The following is a 20107-nucleotide window of genomic DNA, read 5'->3' on the forward strand; positions in this document are numbered from 1 at the left end:
TTATCTCATTCATTCTTTCTTACCATATAATCCATATTATACAAAACAATTTATCATTTAATTTATCTATATCCTTTTGAGTTATATTTTCATAATATCCATATTCTATTATATCCATATTTATGCAATTAACATTTTCAGTCCTTTTAAATAGTCTTTGTCACATATTTCTTTCCATAATTGATTCACGGGTCTATATTAGAACACCGAACGTTCAACATTTTGAGTGTTCTAATATCGAACCCTATGAATCAAAAAGTAAAACAACGAACATACAGAACAGCAAATTTTTTCCTAGGGAAAAAATTTGCTGTTCCAAAACACATACATACAACACAAGCGCACCAAACAAACAGCAGTCCACACACATACACCTAAACTCTTACACCTAACCCTACACTAAACTATACATACATCACTAACTATCCACTTACCTTAACCCAAACCCTAACCCTAAGGTCCGTCACTATTGCACAGTCACCTCACCCACACCCTAACCCTAACTCACCTACACCGCCCTAGCCCTCACGTCCACACAATCGCACACTTACCTGAACCCGACCCATAACTTTCCACCACAGCACTGAAAATACCGAAGCAACAGAAATGGACAACTGAATTCTTTCCCTAGGAAAAAATTTGGTTTTCTGTTTCTTCGATATTTTCAGCGTTCGCTGAAAACGGGTCGATATTAGAACACTCGAAATTTTGAACGTTCGGTGTTCTAATATAGACCCTTGATTCACTCTATCACATTTAAAAAAACATGTTCACATGTTCAGTAGTCTCTAGCTCCCCACAATGTATAAAAATTCTTTTATTGATTTATATAGCATTTGTGCCTTTACCGGTAACTTATTTATACATAACCTCCATAAGAAATCTGTACATTCTTCATATTTTTTGCATCTTTTCATTCTTGTGTTTACCTCCTTCACTTTTTTATCTTCTAACTACTTCCAAGGATACTCATAATAAAATTTTTCCCATTATATTTTCATGCTGTGTTTTTCTATTCTTATCTATGTTTCCAGAATCAATTTTCCATAGTAATACTTTTTCTTGATTAAAATTTAATTTCCATACAAGTGATCCCTTTACATCTTTTTAAACCTTTAAGCATTTCCAATATTGATTTATATGTTTCCTCTATAATCTTTGTTAACAAATTTTCTTTTTCTTGTATACCTAGTAATACTTTATGTAAGTTTAATGAAGCTATATATACAACTGGATATACCATAACCAGACCTCCTTCCTTTTTATTAACATAGAAGAGTTCTCTTTTAATAGGGTTCAATCTAGATCCCCATATGAAGGTGAATAATACATTCAATAATTCTTTTTCACATTCTTGTGGCATCATAAACACACTGACCAGATGTGCTATTTTACCCAAACCACAGAATTAATTAAATATACTTTTTTTCTTGTATGAAATTTAAGAGTTCTCCATAATATGCATGTACTTCTTATTTTAAGTATCATATCCTTCCATTGTGTGACTCTCTGTTGTTCACTATCAAACTTTATTCCCAAAATTGTTATTTGTTTGTTATTAAATTGAGTACCTTTTATTTTTCCATAGAACACAGTGCTTTTCTTTTTTCTTTATTAATACTTAGCCCTAACACCTTTAGTTCTTTATTAAGTGTCTGAATAGCTATATCCATCCATTTTTTTATTTTTTACAACTAATAGCAAATCATTCACATAAGAGAACATCACTGGAATCTGAATATCCTCCAGCGAACAATATGTAGCTTCCTATAATGTCCTATTTATATTAAAAACTAGTGCATTCATAATTAATGCAAACAGCATACAGCTTACTGGACACTCTTCCTTAATACCACTCTTTAATTCTATATTCTCACTTAACCAACCATTTATCACCAATCTCACTTTATTCTTCTCTAAACAGATTTTAACATATTGATTATTTTATCAGTTATGCTATATTCTGTCAGGATGTCCCCTAGTGCTTCATGCTGGATCTTATTAAATGCTTTACTTATGTCACAGACTAATATTTTTAATTCATTCCTTATTTACATCGTCAGCCAATTCTCTTATTAACATTAATAGGTCTTGACTTCCTCTTCTTTTATTCCAAACATTGTTTCAGTCAGTACTTTATTAACATTACGCATTATTCTTTTTTTCCATTATTTTCATAAATATCTTATAATCCACATTATTTAGTAGTAAGGGTCTCTGACTTTTATATCTGTTTTTTCTCCCTTTTTCCATATAAAATTCATTGCTCTTATACATTTTCTTTCATAATTGACACCTTTTACAAGCCTTTCATTTAATACCTTTAAACAATATTCCTTTTGCCACTCTTGCATGTCCTTACACATTAAATGTTCAAGTCCATCTAAACCTGTGGCCACTTTTACATTTACTGTTTTCAATACATCTTTAAATTCTGTAATTGTATTCTTTTCTTCCATTCTCTTATTATCCTCATCAGTTAGTTTTTTTTAAGGTTCATCCTTTTTTTCTTCTTATAGTGTCGCCTATTGAAAAGGTTTTAAGAATATGCCTTTTAACTGTATGCATAATTTCTTTTTGTGTATTCACTATACATCCTTCCTAATTCCTTAATTCTCTTATTATTCTTATTTTTTTCTTTAACCATTTTATTTAGATATGCAATTATCAGAACATACCTCCTCTCGACACTACTATACGCCTCACTCATTTTCTCAGATCTCAGAAAGACTGACCAATCTAAACTTGAAACATGCTACCCCAACATCACTTGTTTTGCTGCTGGCCTACACAATAGAATCCACCACTGTACTGCCCTGAAACAATTACACTGGCATGGACTTCTAAACTTACTAACACTCAACCAACTAACTATTGCCCACAGCATTCTATACCAACCTAATGCCTGTCCTGCCCTAACACACCTAGTTCACCTTACAACACTACTCGCTCCCTCTGCTCATCTAATAAACTGCTATTACAAGTTATTAAAGTCAATAACTCTTTTGGTGAATCCTTATTTTCATGTCAAATAGCAAAAATGTGGAACCGCACTCCTTAACTCATTCTTAATACCCCCTCCACCTCTAAATTAAAACTCCTTCTTAAAGAGCATCTAGCTAACAACTGGCTCTGTTCCTGTACTACCCTTGGATAATTTTGTCACCATATTGTTCTGTCCTGCTATACAACTTACCTTTACTCTGTCCAAGCAACCTTCCTGTATATACCAATACTGATTTGAATATATAACATGGTTTGATTTCATTCATTGTAAAATGTGTATTTATATTTCTGTTCTGTTTATGTTTATCTATTTTACTTGTTCATTCTGTTAGCTTCTTTTTTTTCCTTTTTTGGGCCCCCCAGGTCTCTGCTGAAACGGGGCCATTGGCCCAGTCAGACTAATCTGGCAAGCAAATGTAAAATAAAATAAATTGATGTTGTTCATACTGCTTTGCACATTTGTTTATCAACTGTGTAGCATCAACTGTTTTGGTTGCCAGAAACATGTCACTTCTGTAGCACTGAACAGTATTGTGAATCATGTTAGAATTTTCCATGATTTTTCTCTACATTATCCCTTTTCAGAATATATGCATGGAATCTTTGAATTCCATAGGATCGTAGGATCATAGCAAATTACTAGGCTACTAGCCCTGAGGCCCTTATAAGCCTAGCCAATAAATTAGCCCATGTTCCCACAAGTCAACACCCAATGCTCCTGTCCAACAGGGACACAGGTGGAATCACAGGGGTGTATGTTCTATTTCCCGTCCAGTCATCCAGGTTCCTCTTAAAGAGGGATAATGAAGTATTCTGCTTGACGTGGAGAGGGAGTCTATTTCACAGATGGGGGGGAGTCTCTGCAAGACAAATCTGTCCTGCCAGCATTTCCTATTGATGTCGCAGACCAAGTTGAGGTTTTGCGTGTGGGTCATGCGAATGGAGTTTGGCTTGTGGATATGCAACAATTTCATCAAGGTGGGGTCAGAGATTGCTCTCTATGCCAGACATAGATCACCTCTGAGGAGTCTGTATGAGACGGAGTAAAGGGACAGGGCTTTTAGCCTGTGTAGGATAGATTTTTGAAGCCCTGGATTTTCCTGGTCAGGAAGCTCTGTGGTCTCTCCAGCTGCTGCATGTGCTTCATGAGGTACAAGCCAAAAGGGGCATTATACTTAATGGTGGGCCTGATAAGGGGGGGGTAATTTGCTATCAACTTGGGTGCCCAGGTCCCTCACAACTGCTTACATGCTTAGGATGTTGTTATTAATGTGATAATTTGTGGAGACATCACTTTCCCCAAAGAGGATGATGATGCATTTTTTGGCATTTAGTTTGAGGACGTGTTTCTGGCACCAGTCATTTGTCTGGGTGAGACCCTCTTGTAGTATGTCTACATTACTAGGTACGATGATTACAGTTCCCAGCTTGCAGTCATCTGCAAATGTAGTCAGCCATGGACTTCTGATTTTGACTTGCATCTCGGAGAAGTATATCCCAAACAGCAGGGGCCCCTAGACTAATCCCTGGGGTACACTGCTTGTTACAGATCTACTACTTGAGGTAGCTTCCCCTATTTTGACTGAGTGAGTTCTATCAGTGACCCAGTTAGCTACCCATCTGGTCACATACGAATTTAAGCCAAGCTAGGATAGTTATCTATTATACCTGAGTGGAGAATAGTGTCAATTGGCCAGGTTAAGGTAGGTGGCATGCACTGTCTTCCCCTCATCCATAGCTTTGGTGACTGACTTAAAGTCTACCAGATTTAACAGGCATAATCTCCCCTTGACAAAACCAAACTGTGTGGGATCAAGCATTTGGAGGTTGCCGATATCCTTGTTAATGTGGTCCATGATAATGCATTCCACGACTTTGCAAATCAGGCTAGTTAGGCTGATGGGTCTGTAATTGCCTGGATCAGTGGATGCTCCACCTTTATGAAGAGCAATGATGGTAGCTGTCCTCCACTTGACTGGTATGAAACCGGTACTCAGACTTAGGTTGAATAGGGTGCCTAATGGTGCTGTGAGTTCCTGCCAGAGTTGATGAAGGATGCAGCCTGGGATGTTATCGAGTCCCATGGAAGCTGTGTTTTTAGCCTTTGAGAGGGCAGCAATGATTTGTTCCCTAGAGATAAGGGGTAGGGGCAGGTGATGCAGATATCCTGAATTACTGTTGCGGGGGACAGAGGGGTGAAGTTTTCACTGAACCTGTCTGCCACCAGGTTGGCTATATCCACGTCATTTGTGTATGTGGTGTCCTTGACCATCAGTTCTGAGCAGATTTTGGTGTTTCCTCTTAGATTGTGGGTGTATGCAAAGAAGGCTTTATGATTGTCTTTAGTAGATGTGGCTAATTTGGACTCAAAGTTAACCTTGGAGGACTTTACTAATACCCTCATTTACCTATTTAGGCCAAAGAGAGATTGCTTCCAATTTGACACCTGTTTCTTCTTGGTCTTGGACAGCAAATGTTTCCTTTTCTTGTTGAGTTTATTTAAAGCAGATGTCCACCAGGCAAGTTTACTCTTCCTTGAGGAGGAGGATTTTGTCCTTTCAGGTATTGTTGAATCCATGCATTTATAAAAATGGGCATATAGTACTTTGGTGTAGGTTTGGACATTAGTGCTAGTTTCTACTGTTGGAGAGGGGGCTGTGAAGCTGTTTAGACCTTCCCTCAGGAGGTTGTAATCAGCTTTGGAGAAGTTTTTTTGTTTAACCCTAGCTGGGGGTGGAGTCTGGATAAATGGTGAGTTCAAAGGTGACCGCTTTTTGGTCTGATCTTACCAGGGATGATGATACTGTGGGGATGCTGCAGGGTTTCCTATGTTGGTTAGTACCAAGTCCAAGATGTTGTCACCTCTTGTGGGGGTGTCAACCAGCTTGCCTAAGGCTTTGGCATTGTCGAAGTCAAGGAATCTTTGAGCATTTGTGTTCTGGCTTGAGTAGTTCTTCAAGTCAATGCTTGGGTGGTTAAAATCACCCAGGATCAGGGTATAGGGTTGAATCATAATAGATATGAGGAGGTCCAGGTATGCAGCATGGGTGTACTAAGTCAATGTTGGGGGCCTATAGATAACTATGATTTGAATAGGGGTCTTGTTAACTGTTAAGTGCACCTGGAGTGCCTTCTGTGTGTCATACTGTTTGACCAGTCTGGAGGTGTGTATATCTTTAATATATATTGAAACACCACCTCCTTTGGGTTTGCTGCCCTCCGTTTGGGGTCTGTATGTATGATAGGATTAGTAACCAGGTAAGGCTGGGGTGCTCTCTGCAGCTTTGAATCATGTTTATGTGACTGCACAAATGTCAGCATCTTTCAGGGTTAAGAATGCTTGTAATAACTGCAGTTTCATGTTCAAACTCCTAGTGTTCAGCAGTATGACCTTTAAACTGCGTTTATATGAGATTTTCATGTTGGTAGTTTTGACCTCAAGACATTGCCTAAAAAAGGCACTATGGAGGAGGCAACAGCCTTTACTAGTAGCCCAAAGCCCAAAGGAGACAGATGCAGGCCATCTCTGGCAAAGCACTGTTGTCTGTCAATCGTGTCTTCCCAGGCTGACATGTACTGGATCCCCTTAGAATGAGACCAGAAACTGAGCCAATTGTTAAAGTCATTCATTCATTTTTTTGTTTGTATTGAGGCATTATTCTGGGTGACAGTAGAATGCTCCTTAAGGCTAATGACACCTGCTTGGAACACATATTTAGTGAGCTCGATCATGTCTCTCTCCATATATTTGAGAAAGGTACTCTCAAGTCATTCACATCAACATGTACTATGACAGAGTCATAGAAGTACTTGTTGAGGGACTTGAGTGCATGGATGATGTGGCAGATTCTGGCACCTGACAAACAACTTACAGTGACTTTCTCCTTATCCAGCTTGGTGAGGGGCGCATCTGTGTATCTCACAATGGAGTCTCCTATGATGAATATATTGGGTTTATGGTTAAGCCTTGATGGATGTGAGACACAGGCATGTGGACTCTGTGCAGTTTGTGGTGCGGTAGGCTGTGGAGTTTGCATGTGTTTTTTGTCTTGGAAGTCTCTTTTGTTTAGGCATGTTTTTGTTAAGAACCTCCACATATGTGGGTGTTTGTTGTGTTGATGTGGATGATGTCTGAGGTGTGGTGTTTGTGCAGGCAACCTTCTCAGTGCCGGGTATACTGGCTTGTGAGTGAGAGAGCATAGACTCCAGGTTTTTAATGCAATTGCATCTCTCACAATTTATGTTCCTAGGGGGTAGTAAGACAGGGTTGTCCATGTACATGAGACAGTTACTACACTTTCTCAGGATGACCATATCAACCAGATTGACAGAAGAAACTGTAGGAAACTCTCTGTCCATATTTGTTAGAGTTAGTGAGGAGGATGAGCTAAGGGGGGGGGGGGTGAAGGTGGAAAGATCTGAGATGGGTACTAGTAGATTGTGTTTGTACAGAGGCTGTAAAGAAGCTACACAACCTCAGGATTGAGTGAGTGCTAGTAAGGGAACATTTATAGCTGGAATACCTTGCAGTGGGTTAAATCAATGCAGCAGGGGTGCACGATGTGCAAACAAGTACAGCTCTGTGCAAGTACAGTGTTTTAAATACCAGAAAAGATGGAAGAATCTAGACGCTCAGATTACTACGCAGTCCTGCTAGCCCTTGCACTTTCAACCAATCACTCATGCTAGAGAAGGTCAGGCAGCTCTGTTACTCTCACTGACTGAAAAGGCAGGCCCCTACCAGCACAAGATGACTGCCAGGAAACTCAGCAAGCAAAACAACCAGGCCTGGATGCAGCAAACCTGTATCCAGACTATGCTAGAACACAGAAAACTCCCAGAAAATGCACAAAAAAGCAGAGATAGAGCACTCACAAATAGAAAATACAACTCTCAGTATGAAAAAAACAGTTTACAGTTAAGTAATTCAGTAAAAATACATTATAGTCATGAAATACTATTTAGCAATGAAAATACAGTTAAAACAGTATGAAAAAGTACAAGTATGCCGTGAAACAGTAAAAAAAAGCTTTATAACAGTGCAAAATGTAGTAGATTAGCCGTATAGCACAAATATAAGCATTAGAAAGTGCAATTCAATGAAATAAATGTAAAAAAAAGACATATTCTGCTTTTGGAGCCTCAGGGAGTTTCTGCTACATCATAGTGATGACTCCCCACTCCTCAGCCTGGTAAAAACAAGCCACTTCAATTAATAGGAGTATGTTTGCTAAATTAAATATTGGCATGTAGCTCTTGTGTGTATTTTTTTAGCATTTACAATATATAATCAGCAGACAATTTCAGAAAGTAATGAATTAGGTATTCACATAAGTGTGTAATATGCGTTCCAAATTGACCAGGTTATGGCCATAAACTGAAATATCCTTTAAATACCATTGAACTGGAAAAACCCATTGATGTAATCACAGTTCTTGCCTTTACCCTAGTTATCTCCTGGAAGTCTTCATTTTGCGGCAGATGGTGATCTTGAAACTTCGAATGAAAAAAATGTGAGGGTGACTGCATGTTGGCTATTTGTCCACAGTGAGAGGAGAAAGTGAAAATAATAGTGGTCTGATGTAATTTGTGCATGCCAAAACAGCATGGGGATAAACTTTAAAAAAAAAATTCTGTACCAGTGTTCTAAATATGCATGTTATTTTTAGGGGAATAAGGCATCAGTTGCACCATTCCATGTGGATTTAGGTAGTAGTCAATATTCAGGTTTGTGATTTATTTCAATTTGTTATAAACAACACTTTAGGCTTCAGGACTACTCATAGTTAATTTCCCTTTCTTCTGAGGTTAACACTAGCAGATTGGATATACACTAGTTGCTATATTCACTCATTTATTGGTTTATATTTGACTGGCTCTAAGGGGGCAACGTGGGTTGGTTAAGACAGCATGGATATAAATGTACAATGTAACAGCAAAGTTAATAATATGGATCACTGATACACAGTAGTGTTAAGCTTTACTGAAGATGTGTACAGTAATCTCATTTCATAATGTGCATTTTTATATTAACTGAAATATTTCTATTTACATGATATATATAAAAACACATATACATTCTGAAATAGCCTTTCTCTTCCACTTTCTAACTTAGAATAGTCATAATGCTAAGCTTTGAATTATTATTTCCATAGCCGGCCTTAGGCATACGCCAACTAGGCGGCAGCCTAGGGCACCACTTTAGCAGGAGCGCTTTTCTAGTAATCTGGATGGTATAGGTAGACTAGGATGGGGGCACCGGGTGGTGTTGGGGGGTGCTGTGGAGACCTTTTGCCTAGGGCACCAGTTGACCAAAGTCCGGTCCTGATTATTTGGTTCCATAACAGAATAATCATAACCATTTCCACTGTTCTATTACAAGGGTCTCATGCATATTAAACAGAAAATTTACATATTAATGCATCCTTGTAGTAAACATTATTCCCCTACATTCATGCTTTACTACTCAAATAAAATACAGTAAAAGAGTCGATTATCTGAATGTTGATTATCTGAAATGCCAATTATGCGAACACAGCCTTCCAAAGTTTTTGAGTAAGAAAAATCATAAAGTCTGAATTTGTAAATGTTATACATATTTGATTGTGCACATTTTCTGAGCTTCTAGCCCTGTCATGTGTGCAAAATAATTCTTTATTGTCCAGTGGAATTCCTGAATGGTTGAACAGTGTATTCCCTGTATGCAGAAAAAAACAAGATTTTAGAACTTTTTTATCTGATTCAATTATATGTTTGATTGCCTAAACAGTTTGATTGTCCAAACTACCCTAGGTCCCAATTAGTTCAGATAATCGACTCTGTATTGTACAAGCATTTTGGCATCTAAACATCAAAATAGGATATCTTTCAAAGGTTCTAACAACATTTTGACAGTACAGTTGTTCAAAACAGGGTGCTTATACAGCGCCCAATGTACCATACTGGAGTATCATTCAGACGTCTCTCAAGGAAGCTCTCATAACCAAATCAGCGTATCTCTGAACAATGATTTTACTTTAAAATCAAATAATCAGAAGTCCAGGTGCAAGAAATACTTAATTTATTTTTTCCCTATAAGATATTACACTTTCTTTGAGAAAAGAAAATGCTTTATCAGAACTTTATACCTTTCAGCATTGCTCATCCTATTTCTTTTATAAATCCCTTTTCTGCTGTCACCTTAGCTTTGATGCTGTAAAACAACTGTACAGGCTGAAAGCTGTATTTTTCTCTTATAACTTCATTGATTTTCACAGTTTCCAAGCGCAGTTTTTAAGCATTAGAGATGACATTCTTTGTAAAGTTATGGGATGATTACTTTATAGCCTCTCAACAGATAATTTCTTGTTACCGATACTATATCATTTTTATGACTTCTAAATCTGGATAATTTATTTCTTCCTTGTGCCAGTTGCTTAATATGAAATCTTTTTCACTTTTTCTGGAGCTGAATCTTTCTTTGTTTCACTGTCAATTTCTTGTAACATTAAGGCTTTAGGTACTGTACACACAAATATGCTGATGTAGTCTTCATCTACTTTCCTTTATTTAGTGGCTTATATTATTTTCTCTAGTTTGCAACTGATTTTGAAGCAATATAATATCAATCTGAGTCTCTTTAATTAGAATGATTTGAAGTTATTAAAAACAGTTTCTGGTCGCTTTGATCTTTTAGTCTGGAAGTCTGTCTATGTGCATATATATATATATATATATATATATATATGAAAATGCTTTCATGCTCTCAAAATTGCTAGAGGTTTTTCATTCCATTTTGTCTTGGATTTTCATATACTGCCTGTAGAATATTAGGTGTGTTGTACCTTTAAAAAGCATTTCCAAGATATGTGTGTGCATATAAATATCAAGCAGGTGTTAGCTTCAGTGCCATTTTGAAGGTGCAGCCAGCATGTTAGCATCCCTGTGCATGATAGCTAATCTATTTATAAGTTAAAGTTACTTCATCTCATTTATGATGTTTTTGTGTATAAAAAACTTGCATGTTTTGTCCTGACCTGGTGAGCAACATGGTGTCAGTACTGGGATAGCAAAGACTATTCTTCAGAGCCATGAGGTACAGAGGTAACGGTGAAGGCAAACTAAAAGAAGTGAGAGCAAAAAAGGACCAGAAACAAGTTAAAGGTAAAAGAGAACACATGCAAATGATTTATTTATTAAGAGAAGTTAAGTGGAGGACTACAAGGGCACAACATGCATTGTTAAGTAACCGAATAAAACAGAAACGTTTATTAAGCAAATGAGAAACATAGAAAATCAGACAAAATGTTTGAAACCGAGTTATTTTATAACATGAGCAATACAAAAGTACATAAAGGGTTCAGAATTACCTCATAATGATAAAACTAGCATGTTAAGTAAGATGAGCATGTTTAGACTTAAAACAAGGACAAGAAAGTATAATGGGCATGAGATTGAATGAGCAAACCGAATATAATACAAGGGCATAAAGGGCACATTAAGAGAATTATGAGCACAACAACTGTGACAAAAGGGGACTGTAACCAGTCCATCTGGCTGGAATTTTGTAAATAATTATATGTCATTTGCGAACATTAATATGATCCATAGGCTTGTCTTACAAATGTAAGACAACTATATGTTATATGAATATTGGACTACTGGTGCAGAAGTGTGTGTTGAACTGTGTGCAATGTACTGAGCTTCAACAATGTAACCACAGTGTACCCTGCTGGAAAAGAGCAGAAATGTATATAGACTATATGTTGTTTTAATATATTTCTTGTGATTCTGAACACTGTTGCCACTGTGTTGAGTTATTATGTATTTGGTGACACTGTACAGACCACTCTTAAGTAGCCTTAAAAGTCTTGGACATACTTACTGTTTGGATAATAGTAGCATTACACAGTAGAATTGCTCACCCTTTGGGAAGGTCCTTATAGCAGCTGATAAGTAGTGGTTGGTGGCAATGGGTACTACAGTATAGTCTGGACAGAAGGGGGCATAGCTAGTAAACCTGTGCCAGCCTTCCCCAGGAGTGTCTGTGTGTTTGTATATAAATCAAATCTCAAAGTGAGTGCATATGTATATGTGTGTGTGTGTGTGTGTGTGTGTGTGTGTGTGTGTGTGTGTGTGTGTGTGTGTGTGTGTGTGTGTGTGTGAGCTACTTGGGCAGGGTCATGAAGCACTGGTTGGACAGAGAGGCTGCTGGAAGTTTTGGCTTGACCACTCGGCTGAGATCTTAACCCTATAGCTGTGCCAGTGGGGAGTTCCATTGGGGACCTGGAAAAAGAGGCAGAAACCATCCCCAGACTGACTGTGATCTCTGTGTGCTCTTAATGGAAATTGTACTTTACTGTGTGTGTACTTGTCATCCTCCTAATGTGCACATCCTTCACTGGTGCTAGTGGAGAGGATTGAGGCTCCTTGATTACTGGGCCAGTGCAGGGGCATCACATATTAATTGTTTGGCAGTGGTGGGATAGCCACATCACATATTAATTGGTTGATAGTGGTGGGATAGCCTTATCACATATTAATTTGCTTGTAGTGGTGTGGATATTGAATTCCTGCAGCTTGTATACAGTGATCACTGACGATGCTTGTACTCTCAATCAGACACACAGGGAACATTCAGAGTTCATATCACAATTGTTTTATTTTTTTGTTAGCTTAGCTGGTCAGGGAGAGCAGGCAAGCATGTCAGTAGAGGAGTATGGCAAGCTGACAAGGAACCAGTTGTCTGAGATGTGCCAGACTAAAGGACTGGTGCATGCCAACCTGATGAAAGCTAACGTGATTGCAGCTTTAGTCACAGCTGCATCAGAGAATAGCAACCAGGAGGACTGCTCAAAATTTCCACAGAGGACCTAAAAATCCATCTGGAGTTAAAGAGAACTGAGCTGGAGGCCAAGCGTTTGGAAATAGAAGCAAAAGAGAGACTGAGGTGTCTTGAGACTGAGAAAAATGAGAAACTGTGATGCCTGGATGCTGAGGAGAAGGAGAGGCAGAGGCAACATGAAAAGGAGATGCTGACTCTTCTTCAGAGTCATGGAGGCAATGGGGAAGGGAGTAACTGAACCCCAGAAGCAAAAAAAGGTCAGTAAAGTTCTTCCACAATTTACAGAGGGGGATAATTTCGATAGTTTCATTCATATGTTTGAGAGAGTATGTAAACAGTATGATGTTGACCTAGGTCTCTGGGTACGGTTCCTGACTCCCTTACTCCATCATAAAGCTGTAACTGGTCTTTCCAAACTGTCTGATAATGACTGCTTAAATTATAGCATTGTAAAGAATTGTTTGCTAGAATTTTCTAAGTTAACACCTGTAGCTTATAGGAAAAAGTTTTGTGAGCATAAATGCAAGGCAGATGAAAGTGTGTGTGAATATGTTGCTGAACTAAGCACTTATTTTCATAGGTGGGTGAGTGGATGTCAGGTCACCACTTTTGAAGGGTAGGCAGACCATTTGGTGAGGGAACAAGCCCTTAGCACTTTGCCTGAGGACATAAGAATCTGGTTAGCTGATAGACAAGCAAGCAGGGCATCACTGTACAGGAAATGGATACTCAGTGCTGCTCATGGTTCTAAGGGAACCCATGGTGGGCAGCCCAGACTGCCCCAATGGAGTCTGTCAGTAGCAGGGGAAGCCACTAGTCCAGGTACACATCCAGGACCTAGGATTAAATATTTTAAATGCAACCAGTAGGGCCATGTAGCATATAGATGTCCATATAGGCAAGGTGGGGAAGAAAAGGTGGGAAATTCAGTAAGTGGGAATGACAAAATGCCAACAGTGGGTTGTCAAGAGACAACAAGGGTACCAAACTATCACACTGCAGATGTCCTGGTGGGGAAAGATTTTGATAATGCAGTACCATGTGTTCATGCGGTTACACACAGTCAGGCTCGGAGACAAGCATTTGGGTCTGGTAGCCTGGGGGAGACCCAGACAGACCACACACTTGCAGCCAGGACTGGTGAGATGGTTACTTCAGGGAGGGGGCTACCCTGTAGCAGTGAGACTGAAGGTAAGTCACAGCTGCTTGTGGGAACTGATGTTCCCTTGCACATAGTGACTGCAAGGGCAGAAGTGAGTAGTAGTACCCAGGCTGACAATGAGGCACCACTGTCAGAGGATACCAGACATCTTGTGTAAGGAGCGCTGGGAAGGGTTACAAAGAGAGAGAGTTGAGACAGGCTCAGTTCTCAAAACCTATATTCCAAGGCCTGAGGGAGGTAGCTAGTGAAGCACCTGATTCTCAATGGAAAGGGGGAATCTGTATACTGGGACAAAGAGTTGCTGTACAGAGAGTGGACCCAGAGAGAGGGCTAGAAGGTGAGAGAATACAGCAGTCGGTAGTGCCCAGAGCCAACCATCTGGCACTTCTATCCATATCTCATGATATTCCCATTGCAGGTCATAAGGGCATAAAACGTATGAAGTGACATATTATGCAGAACCTTTATTGGCTTGGGATTTCCAGGGATGTAACAGAGTACTGCAGGACCTTTGAACAGTGTCAAAAGGTAGGCAAGGCAAGAGACAAGGTGAAAGCTCCTTTGATGCCTTTGCTTGTGATTGAGGAGCCATTTCAGAGGGTAGCTATGATATTGTGGGGCCTTTGAGTACCCCAAGTTCCACAGAGAAAAAGTATATCCTAGTGGTAGTAGATTATACTACCAGATACCCTGAGGCAGTGGCTCTGTCCTCCATTGAGGCAGAAAATGTGGCAAATGCTTTGTTAGATATTTTCAGCAGGGTAGGTTTCCCAAAAGAAATACTTACTGACAGAGGTGCCAAATTCATGTCAGATCTGCTGGCCTGTCTATGGAAGTACTGTGGGGTGAAGCATCTAAAGATCACCCCCTACCATCCCCAGACTAATGGTCTTGCTTGAGAGGTTAAACTCTACACTCAAGACCATGCTATGGGCATTTGCAAACCAGTTCAAGAGGGAGTGGGACAAATAATTGCCCTACCTGTTGTTTGCTTACAGAGAGGTGCCCCAGGAATCCACAGGTTTTTCACCCTTTGAGTTGTTGTATGGGCATAAGATAAGGGGACCTCTAGATTTAATTCAAGTTGAGTGGGAGGGTGAGTGTGAATCCCACAAGGAGCCTGTTGGGCATATGTCCTAAACCTCAGGACAAGGCTCAGGGAACTCATGGGTTTGGCCCAACAGAACCTGACAGAAGCCCAACAGCAGAAAAAGGTCTAGTATGACAAGAATGCTCAAGCTAGAGAGTATGACATAGGGCAGCAGGTAATGGTTATCATTCCTGTCAGACAAAACAAGTTGCAAGCAGCTTGGGAGGGACCCTATAAGGTGGTAAGGAAGGTCAGTGATGTTAACTACATGGTAGAACTGCTAGGCAGGAGGCAGGGGCATAAATGGTACCATGTTAATGTGATGAAACCTTACCATGATAGTAAGGCCCTTGTGCTAAATATTGGCAATAGAAGGCAGGAGGAGTCTGAGGGAAATCTATGGCTACAGGGAGCCAGCCAAGAAAATCTCAAATTACTATGGTGGAGCCTAGGGTTGCAGACATATGATGGGACAGTGCAGCATGGTACTGGGATCAGCAATGCCAAGGCAGCTGAAATCTCAAGACAGGGAATGGAGTAAGGTATTCCCAGATAGGCTTAACCCTCTCAAGCAAAGTTTCTCAAGGTTCACTTGAAAAACTAGCTTGAGTTCTCATGGGGGAAGAAGTGTGACAAAAGGTGAATTCTGTCAGCCCAGCTAGCTGGAATTTTGTAAATAATTATATGTCACTTGAAAATATTAATATGGTTTATATAGAAATGTGACACTGCCAGCCCAGCTATCTGGAATTTTGTAAATAATGATATGCCATTTGTGAACATTAATATCATCCATAGGCTTGTCTTACAAATGTAAGACAACTATATATTATATGTATATTGGACTACTGGTGCAGAAGTGTGTGTTGGACTGTGTGTTATGTACTGAGCTTCAAGAATGTAACCACAGTGTACCCTTCTGGAAAAGAGCAGAAATGTATATGGACTATATGCCTATGCAAATGTATGTTTTCATGGTAGAAGTTGGAATATACAGCGTTAACTTGCAAACACTAAGAAAATAAGTAAAGAGTTTTACGATGCACTATAAAGTTATTAATACAGCAAAGATACAGAATGTCTGTGGCTAGAATTTCTTCTATTGTCTGGCAACAAATAATTACAGGTTTCAAGGGTAAAAATATTTAACTGGTTTCACAACTTCCAGTTCCAGTCAACTTCTGAGAGATAAGTATTTTTTAATACAGAGATGTTAAATTTTAAGTTCCTGTTAGCCTGGAAACTAAAGGCAGAGGTGACAAGAATGAAGTAATCTGAGATATCCCAGCAGAAATGTTTGATAGTAACTTAAGAACTATCTCAGAGAGTGAGTCTGTGCATTTTATATTTGTGTTTGGATCTGACAACATCCATTCAGCACCTGTATTTGCCTGGTTCTGTAAGTAAGATTTAGGTATACTATTTATTTTAGAGACAGATAGAAATATAGTAGGATTAGTTTTGATGTTTTCTGTATTTATCTGAGATTGTCCTGCAATGTTGTTTTAAAATATTTCCTGTGATTCTGAACTCTGTTGTCACTGTGCTGAGTTATTGAGTATTGTCTTGTGCTTTTATTATTTATTATTAAGTATATTTAAACATTCTAATTGTGGCTGGTTTGTTTAGAGATATTTAACCTCTAAGAGTACTTGCATATGGATTTGGTGACACTGTATAGGCCACTCTTAAATAGCCTTAAAAGTCTTGGACATACTTACCATTTGGATAATAGTAACATTACACAGTAGAATTGGTCACCCTTTGGGAGGGGCCTTATAGTAGCTGATAAGTAGTGTTTGGTGTCAACTGGTAAGTCCGTATAGTCTGGGCAGAAGTCGGCATAGCTAGTAAACCTGTGCAGCCTTCCTCAGGAGTATCTGTGTGTTTGTATATAAATCAAATCTCAAAGTGAGTGTGTGTGTGTGTGTGTGTGTGTGTGTGTGTGTGTGTGTGTGTGTGTGTGTGTGTGTGTGTGTGTGTTAGCTACTTGGTCAGGGAGACGAAGCATTGGTTGAACAGAGAGGGTGCTAGAGGTTTTGGCTTGACCACTCGGCTGAAATCTTAACCCTATAGCTGTGTCAGTGGGCAGTCTTATTGGGGATCTGGAGAAAGAGGGAGAAACCAGCCCCAGACTGACTGTGATCTCTGTGTGCTCTTAAGGGAAATTTTTATTTTTATTTATTTTTATTTTTTATTTTACATTTGTTGACCGGGCTAGTCTAGCTGGATATATGTCCATTTTCAGTAGAGGCCCGGGGAGAAAAAGCTCCACATAGAAAACTAACAGATACAGTACATTAAAACGTTAATTACAAGAATATTATGAGATGATTACATGTGTTCCAAGGTAACAAAACATATAACAAAAAATAAAAATGGGATTGTAAGAATTAGGTGAAGGGTAGTAAGTTGTTGAGACAGTAAGATGGCCAATTCAGTTGTTCCTGGTTACAGTAAGTCAGCATTAATGGTAGTGGAATTAAAGTAACAGAAAGGTGGATTTAAAGTAACAGAAAGAGAGAGATGCAGAAAAAAAGAAGATGTTGGGTAAGACTAACAGAGGGAGATGATTAGTCAGGGTTAGTACAGGGACATAGCCAGTGAGTTGTAAGATATGATTTAAGTTTCTTTTTAAATAGTGAAGTTGAAGAAAGAGATGTAAGTTCAACAGGAGGTAGGTTCCAGCTTTTGCCTACAGTGTTAGTGAAGAGGTATTCTCCTGCTCTGTTGTTAGATTTATGAGTAGAGATGAGTAATTTGTTTGCAGAGCATAGGTTTGTAAGATTTTTATATGGGCAGATTAGACTTTTGAGGATTGGTGTGTTGCTTGGATGATACAGGGTTTTGTGGGTAATAGTTAGCTGGTTAAGTAGAATATGGTTCTGTAGTTCCAGCCAACCCAGATGTTTCAGATTTTGGCAGTGGTGGGATCTAGCAGGAGAGCCTGTATCAAATCTGGCAATGTTGTTGTAGGCTATTGACAGCTTGTTGAGGTTGCTTTTTCATAGGTTAGTATATATAGGAGATGCATAAAAGAGTGTTGAGATGAGATGGGTGTGGGCAATAGAAGTTCTTGCTATGGGAGTAAGGAAAGGTTTAATTCTATAGAGGGAGCCTAGTTTTCGGTTAACTGATTTTATTGTGGTGTTAATATGAGTATCAAAGTTAAGGCTGTGGTCAATTGTCACTCCCAAGAGTTTAGTGGAAGTGTCAGGGGATATAATTGTATTATTTTTAGATTTGATAGTGAAGTAAAGTGGGGGTGACTTGAGTGTGGGAGTAAACAGTAGAAGTTTAGTCTTTTTAGGGTTAAGGAGGAGGCAACGCTGTAAAAAACAATCTTCGACAAATTCAAAGACCCTGTGGGTGAGTGACTGTAGTTCAGATGATTCAGTAGCTGAGGAAATTAAGGTAGAGTCATCTGCGTATTGAATGGATACAGCATGTGGGATGCTAGTAGACAGATCATTTATAAAGATAGAGAATAGAAGAGGGCCCAGAATAGAACCTTGGGGTACACCAAGAGAGACAGGAAGGTGGGAAGATAGAGTATTGTTCCAGAGTACTGCCTGTTGCCTATTGTGTAGGACTTGAACCACTGTATAGCTTGACTATCAAGTGAAAGGGACTTAAGTATATCCAGTAGAAGGTGATGGTTAACCATATCAAATGCTTTTGAAAGATCTATGAAGATAGCAGAGGACAGGGTATTATGGTTACGGTTCTTGTTAATATGGTCAGAGAATGATAGGAGGGCTGTAGTGGTGCTGTGGTAAGGTTGAAAGCCATGTTGCGAGTTGGCTAAAAGGATATTTTGGAGGAGATGGTCTAGCAGTTGACGATGGATGCACTTTTCCAAGATTTTGGCTATGGGAGTGAGTAGGGCAATTGGACGGTAGTTAGAAAGTTCTGTTGAGTTACCACCTTTGTGTAGGGGAATTATATGTGAGATTTTCCATATGGATGGGATGGTGCCTTCAGTGATGGTTCTATTAATTAGGATAGAGATAGGGTAGGCAATAGATTTTGCTGCTATTTGAAGATACTTAGCAGGTAAGAGGTCGGCAGAGGGGGTAGAGGGTTTAAGCTTTTGAAGGAGAGTACAGCTAAAGGATGTAGGCACTGGTTGGAGTTGGAAAGTGGGTGGTGGTTTTTTTAAGGTCGAAGAAAGATTGGAGGATACAGGAGGTAGAGAGTTAGCAAGTGACTGGATAGCTTCAGTGAAGAAGGTATTGAAGGAATCAGCAATTAGTTTTGGAGTACTGGTGCTGATTCCAGAGGGGGTTGGTGTTTTAGAGTTGCTGGGATGTAGTAATTTATTGATTCCTGACCAGAATTTTTGTGGACTTTGTTGGTTGTAGTGTTGAAGCTGAAAGAAGAAGTTTTTTTTGTCCAGTAGTATAGATGTTTTAGTTAAGTTTCTAAGTTGTTTAAATTTTAGGTGATCTGCAGAGGTTTTAGAGGAATGCCATTTGGCCCAAAATTTGTTTCTTAGTAGAATCTTTTGCTTGGTTTCCTTTGTAAGCCAAGGTGCAGTTTTGGTAGTGCTCCTTCTAGTATGAAAGGGGGCATGGAAATCCAAGATTTCAAGGAACTTGGAGTTAAAGTGTGCCACTGCTTTATCTAGTTGCAGGTGTTTTAAGGATGACCAGTTGCATACACTCAGTTCATTCTGGAAGTGTTCTGGGTTAAAATGTTTATTACAACGAGATGTTTTAAATGTTGAGGGACTGTTAATATTGGTCTTATGTCGAATTATGTACGTTAGTGAGTGATCTCTAATGTCTGCTGGTAGGATACCTGTCATATATGATGTCGATAGAGTATTTATAAGAATCCAATCTAGGGTGGATTCTTTGTTATTAGGCTTATGGATACGAGTAGGTGAAGTGATAGTTTGGGAGAAGCCAAAAAGGTTTATATGGTTAGATGGGTTATTGGAATTACAGGTATTCCAGTCTATATTAAAGTCACCTAGGAGAATGGTTTCTTGTGGGTAGTTAGTGGATAGCCAGCTAAGGAT

This window comes from Protopterus annectens, chromosome 1.part0, assembly GCF_019279795.1.
Source record: "Protopterus annectens isolate FY-2018-M chromosome 1.part0, PAN1.0, whole genome shotgun sequence".
NCBI lineage: Eukaryota > Metazoa > Chordata > Ceratodontiformes > Protopteridae > Protopterus > Protopterus annectens.